This window comes from Nicotiana tabacum, chromosome 19 (assembly GCF_000715075.1).
Source record: "Nicotiana tabacum cultivar K326 chromosome 19, ASM71507v2, whole genome shotgun sequence".
Taxonomy (NCBI): Eukaryota; Viridiplantae; Streptophyta; class Magnoliopsida; order Solanales; family Solanaceae; genus Nicotiana; species Nicotiana tabacum.
In genome coordinates, this window is record NC_134098.1 from 49,222,796 (window position 1) to 49,228,222 (window position 5,427).

The window sequence follows — 5,427 nt, forward strand, 5'->3', positions numbered from 1 at the left end:
TGCCTAAACTGTCATATCTCATCAATTTGCCTTGCAGTCTTGTTGGGAGGATAAAACTTGTTTAAGAACTGCTTGACTAATTCTTCCCAAGTACCAATGGAGTTTATTGGGAGCGAATTTAGCCAAGTTTGAGCCTCTCCAGTCATTGAGAATGGGAACGGTAATAGCTTAATTGTTGCAGGAGTCACATTCGGCTGTCTTTGAGTCACACAAATTGATAGGAAGTTCTTCAGAGGTTGTTGTGGGTCTTCGATGTATGACCCGGAGAACAGTCCCTTATTCTGTAACAGGTGCAGCATGTTGTTGGTAATCTGGAATGTCTCCGCTTGTATCTGAGGAACAGCAATGGCGGTGGCCAGGTTATCAGCAGTTGGTTGTGCCCAATCATAAAGAGCAGCTTCTGGCACAAGAGGTGCCACCACTCCATTGTTTGGGTCAACACGATCATTCCGATTGTTTCCGTTGACGTTGTCCACGTTGTCCATTTCACTTTCGAGTTGGTCTTTTTGTTTTAACTATTTGTTCTTCTTGTTGGCCCGATTCAATGCTCTGAATGCTTTCTCGGGGTCTGAGAGTCCTTCAAAAAGTTCACCATTCCTCAAAGAGCTTCTAGGAATACACCTGAGTCACAGAAGAGTTCAAACGTGAGAATTTCAATGAAAATTTTAACACCGTAGGAAATTGATCTAAACTAAGAATCCTAGCAATTCTTCTAAATTGTAATAAATAACATCGTTAGTTCTACGGCAACGGCGCCAAAATTTGATCACGCCCAACTATACCTTGTAAAAAGGACTAAGCGGTCGCTGCAAATATAATATGGTTCAAGTCCGGAGTCGAATCCCACAGGGAACTAACCTATTTACTACAACTTTTAATAATGCTAATGATAAACTCACACAATTTCCGGATGCAAGATTTTTAATAGAGCATAAGTAAAATTTATTTATCTAATGAAAAATGACAACAAAATTAGCAATAATCAAGAATAAGGTTGAATTCAAAGGTTAAAAGGATCTAGGGCTATTGATTTCCCCAATTGTCAAACTAATTCTTGACACGTTAGCTATAATCTCGCTGTAATACTCTATGAGGATTATGAGTTTCGGGCTAGCGTAATTATCTCTCGATCAATTACGATAATTTAGTAGAAGCATTCTCTCGAACTACTCCAGTTAACAATTTATGCAACTCAGAATCATCCCACCAAAGCTTCGTTATCTCTAACCCTGCTTTTAAATTCAAGTAATTAATCTCTTAACTTACCCGAAAGTGGTGTTGTTCAACAACAATCTAACCAAGTGTTCTTTCTCAAACAACACAAGGCAACTAGACACGATTAATCAAGGGCCCTTTCAATTAATCACGACACAACACATAGTTGAACAATCATAGAATAAGAACGGCTCAATTATATTTAAACATAGTCAAAACTTCATCCAACAATTGGTTCCATCAACCCTAGATGATGGGTTTAGCTACTCATACTAATGGATAAAAAATCACTATAACAATTCATAATCAACAATGGAAGTAAGAAGAAGATGATGAAAACTCTTAGGAAATTCTCCGTCTTCTCTCCCTTGTTCTTGCCTCCAAAATCTCCTCAAAACAGCTCTTTCGCTTCCTTCTGGGCGAATTAGGCTTCATATAGGCTTAAGTTAGTCGCCTTAGAAATTACATAATTGCCCCTGAGTTGTTGCCTCCGTCCGCCCGTCCGTGGCCGCGGATTTTAGCCAGTGTTCTGCCTTCAGTGCGCGGTCTAATTCGCGGTCAACTCCGCGGTCGCGCACCTGGAGGGGACCTCCCCGCTTGCTTTTCTCGCTCCTTTTCGACCAGGCTAACCTTCGATTGGCCTTCCACACTCCATATTGACTCCAAAACACTCTTTAGCTTCCTCCTAGCTCGGAGTGGCTCCTGCAAAGCATAAATTTTTTAATTAGAGCATTTTGTTATCTTTTAGCATTCAAATATCAATAAAGTGCGGCTAAATTAGATTATAAATAGTGTCTAAATTGCATAAATATAGCTTACTATCAGCCTCGAACCAATGAGTTCTCAGACTCGCTCTCTATCTCGTACATTCGTACTTCGTCAGACTCACCGAAAACTCGGGATGTGTGCTGACCCGAGTTCACCCGTATACAATGTTCAAATGATTCATAAACGTATTTAACAATATAAGATATTAGAGAAGTAATACCTTTATTTATTTAATTACATCATCAATACATCATAGTTTTTGGTTCATAGAATGAGAATACTTTCAGCGAAAGTTTAAGGAAAAAATAAAGAATCTTTTATTCTAATGTATTTTCTACATAAGTTTCAGAAGTCCATTTTGAGTGCTTGAACTTTCAAATACCATTTTTGCTGTCAAAACTTATCAACTTTGTTTTTGTTCTTTAAAAGAAAAAACTGCCAAATGTCCAATTGTTGACACGTAATGGCTTGCTCAGTATATATATATGCTTGCAAATGCTCATGTGGAAGCATTTTATCAATTAAACATTATAGTAAAGTCGTCGGGACACGGAGAAGACAACTAGTGAGTTCTTAAAAGTATATGCTAAATGATGATTAATCATTAATCAAACTTTTAACCTGGTGGGCTTGAGAAAATTAAGATCATTAGCGATTTTTTGGCACAAGCTTTATGTTATCGATGAAACATCGATAGTAAAGAATTCTATTATCTAATTATCACCTTTCTTTTTTTGTATCCTTGTTTTTTGGCCACTTTTTTTAATTTTTTTTTTTTGATTAAAAGATTTTGTACTTAAGGGCAGAATCATATTTTGATCATTGTTTGTGAAAAACATGTGTGAATTTGACATATTAATAGATACTCCTAAAAAAATTCGTTACAGCTGCCAGCATCATATTAGAATTGGATTCTAATTTTGCATTCTTTTATTGGATCAAGCTTACATCAAAATGGCGTGAACATGTAAAAAAAAAAGTCACAATTCAAAAGAATTGAGGTACAGAAAAGGACTAAGTGTTAGCTATGACAAATTGTATAATTTTTGACTTTCTATTGATGAAAAGAAATTGAATTGCTTCAAACGAGGACTTCCTCGTGCATCATAAAAAACGTGTTTATCAACCGAAAGAAACAAAATTTAAAATTAGTACAGTAAGGTATAGATCTTTAACGCTTGCTTAATAGTAAGGCAAGGTTGATCAAGTCAAACATGAAAATGCATAATTATTATTTACTTTTTGAAAGCTCACGAAATTTGTTTATCTATCTATCTATATCTATTTTTATTTTTATTATAAAAGCACAAATGTTACATGCTAAATTTTGAAAATAAAAATATCCCTGAAATATTGATTAACTTTTATACCCTTAAATAAATAAAATATTTGTTTAATGAAACAAATTAAAGTTGGACGTAATTGTAATGTACAAATTATATAGTATCCAAGGACACAATTCTTTTCCATTTAAACTACAACTTTAGTTCTTTTTACTTTCCCGATTTAAACTACAATAGTTCAACTTTTGTTGTACTTATAATATGAATCAAATATTATGCAGCGCCGATCGTAAACCCCTATAAATTTGGTTCAGTTATGTTCTTGTGCTACAATCATATGTCGTCCTAAACCTCAAAACATATTAAGAGTAAGAATATTTTCTCTTTGTAACTGATCACATGCATAGCACATATATTGAGGTTTAATTTCTTTTTTTAAAATATCTGAAGTCAGTTTGTTTTACGTTTGCAGTTCATTCGTTGACGTAATTTTCTATGTTTGTTTTCGTTTGTTAAGGTACGTACACCATCTTTCACTCAATTGTAGATTTGATTTTTAAAATTAATTGTAATCTTTAAATTTTTAGAGCAGTTTAGGCACATAGATTTTGCTTGCAGATTTTGTTATTCACCTTTTGAGAATTCTAATCAATTGTTCAATATATTTTACTTGCATGTGGTTGCAGGCAGGAAGTGATTTCTAATATATATAAGTTTTCGAATCTCAACTTTATATGGATGATTGATGCATTTAATATTTTATTTGGTAACATTCTTCAAAGTTGGTTCTTAGTTACGAGAAAATATAGACGAGAAAACAAAGTTAAAAGTGGAGTAGGATGCTAAAAAATAGCATTAGAGGTGAGGCCAGTCACCAGCAACATATTAATAAAGGCTGAGAAGGTTTTGGTGATGTAAATTCGTACTAAATTCTTGATAAGAATTTTCTTTTAGTCGTCTACTTGACTTTGGACTTTCAGATCCACAGACAAGTAAATGGTCGGCCGCCTCTAGCTCTGTTGATACCGCCATATAAGGCCATAATTAGTTGGGGTTGAATTGTTTGGATTTTCTGCTTGCCCTTTTAATTATTAATTTATTTCTTACCACCTGAATCTAATGCTAATTTTAATTTTTTTTATTATTGTTCAGGCTTACTGTGGCAAGAATCAACTTCAAATTTGAACTCCAATGTTTTTGCCATCTTTCCGTTTCTTCTTTGCTTATGAGAATATTTAGTCAACCAAAGATGGACGATCTCAATTCTCAGCTGTGTATATCTTGTATCAATGGATTGGAATTGATGGTGTTAGGATAATATTTGTATTTGTTCAGTGTACAGTAAGAGCCTTAATATAGATTGCATTAGCAGTCTTAAAAATTAAATGTGTAATAGGTAGGTTAAAGATATGAGGAATGAAGAATGTGAAAATTTTGTCTCCACTATTATTTTATACATAAACAGACATTTGTAGTATTTTGAAGAAATTAAAAGAGTCGTTGATAATAGTATAAATCATATAAGGTAGCTAGCCAAAGCAAAACATAGCTTACGAGTTACCCCACCTTAGTGATACAAATATACATAAGAAAATTAATAAATATTCTAAGAATGATATATACGGTCAAATAACATGTTTTTGTACCTTATAAATAATGGCAATGCAATTACAAATATGCAAATTATTTTAATTGTGATCCTTTGGAGGGACAAGCAATGTCCTATTACATTTTGAATTTCAAACATTAGTTTAGTAACAATGGTAATATATTATATACATGAATTAGTTCTATTTTATTGCTCTAACAAATGTTACTATTAGAACACTTATGCAACTAAAATATTACTATCTTTTGTACGAATTATGTGATATTTGACTTGAAATATTCGTGCAACACACGAGTATAGAAAGTAGTATTATATTAAAAGTACGAAAGCCCTTAGCGAAATGTCGTTCATCTTTTTTACCCCTTTAAAATATAGTTCACACTAGACAAAATAGTCATTTAATTATCTTCCTATATATAGTATTAATCATTTAATTTACTTTCCTAATATTTAAATATACTCATTTAATTACTTTCATGTTTAGGACCTTGATTTAGAAAAGTCAAAAACACATTCCTAGAATCCCTACCATAAATAAATGAGAAAAGTACG

At 33.2% G+C, this 5,427-nt stretch overlaps 1 long non-coding RNA gene across 1 annotated transcript; it reads left to right on the forward strand.

Moving 5' to 3' along the window:
• The first annotated feature begins 3,494 nt into the window (after positions 1 to 3,494).
• On the forward strand, positions 3,495 to 4,699 carry LOC142173820 (uncharacterized). The gene is made up of 3 exons (XR_012703179.1): positions 3,495 to 3,634; positions 3,739 to 3,783; positions 4,419 to 4,699. It is a non-coding gene; the product is annotated as an uncharacterized LOC142173820 (long non-coding RNA).
• Positions 4,700 to 5,427: the final 728 nt, after the last annotated feature.